The 781-nt window shown below is 42.6% G+C and overlaps 1 non-coding gene across 1 annotated transcript; it reads right to left on the reverse strand.

The window, feature by feature from the left end:
• Window positions 1-366: 366 nt before the first annotated feature.
• Window positions 367-530, reverse strand: LOC114022783. Its single transcript, XR_003566699.1, has one exon. It is a non-coding gene; the product is annotated as a U1 spliceosomal RNA (small nuclear RNA).
• Window positions 531-781: the final 251 nt, after the last annotated feature.

Here is a 781-nt window from a genome sequence, read left to right on the forward strand (position 1 = left end):
GAATAAGGTAAAAAATAGACTTCATATTAGGGATAGTTGATTTTTTTTTCTTGAGGGATATGGTAAGAGTCGGTGGTAGGGACAATGATAGGGAACAGGAACAGAAATAGAGAAAGAATACTGAAATAGTTCTAAAATACGTTTAGGCACATTACTACATGGAAATTAGATTCAGTGGAAATTGGTTTTAAGACTTAAAAAACAGATTATTTGTTTAATACTGACTCCTGACTAACAGCATTGGATGAAGGTGTCAGCTTAACAACGAACAAGGCCAGATAACGTTTGCAAGAGAAATGCGTGACAGTTAGAGTTAGTAGGAAAGAACATGATTAAGACGTGTCTCACTTTCCGAAAACGCAAGACCAGGGGAGAGCGCGAACGCAGTCCCCCACTACCACAAATTATGCAGTCGAGTTTCCCGCATTTGGGGAAATCGCAGGGGTCAGCCCATCCGGAGTGCAATGGATAAGCCTCGCCCTGGGGAAACCACCTTCGTGATCATGGAATCACCCCTGCCAGGTAAGTATGCTAAACGCCTTCATGCAAGCCCACTCCATCATCCCACACGCATATTATAAACATGAGAACTCATGCGCACTTCCACTTCACTTACAGCAAACATAAATCTCAAAAGTCGCAAAGGTATCTATAATTTCAACAGCACAATTATCACCCTCAAACTCTGGAAATTTACGTATTCAAGAGAGAGAAAGGAGGGGAGAATGGGCCCATGAGTCTCTTCATCTGCATACCACCTCCCCTTTCGTGATGTCACCCA

This window comes from Vombatus ursinus, unplaced genomic scaffold (genome assembly GCF_900497805.2).
Source record: "Vombatus ursinus unplaced genomic scaffold, bare-nosed wombat genome assembly UNPS02004294.1, whole genome shotgun sequence".
Classification (NCBI taxonomy): domain Eukaryota; kingdom Metazoa; phylum Chordata; class Mammalia; order Diprotodontia; family Vombatidae; genus Vombatus; species Vombatus ursinus.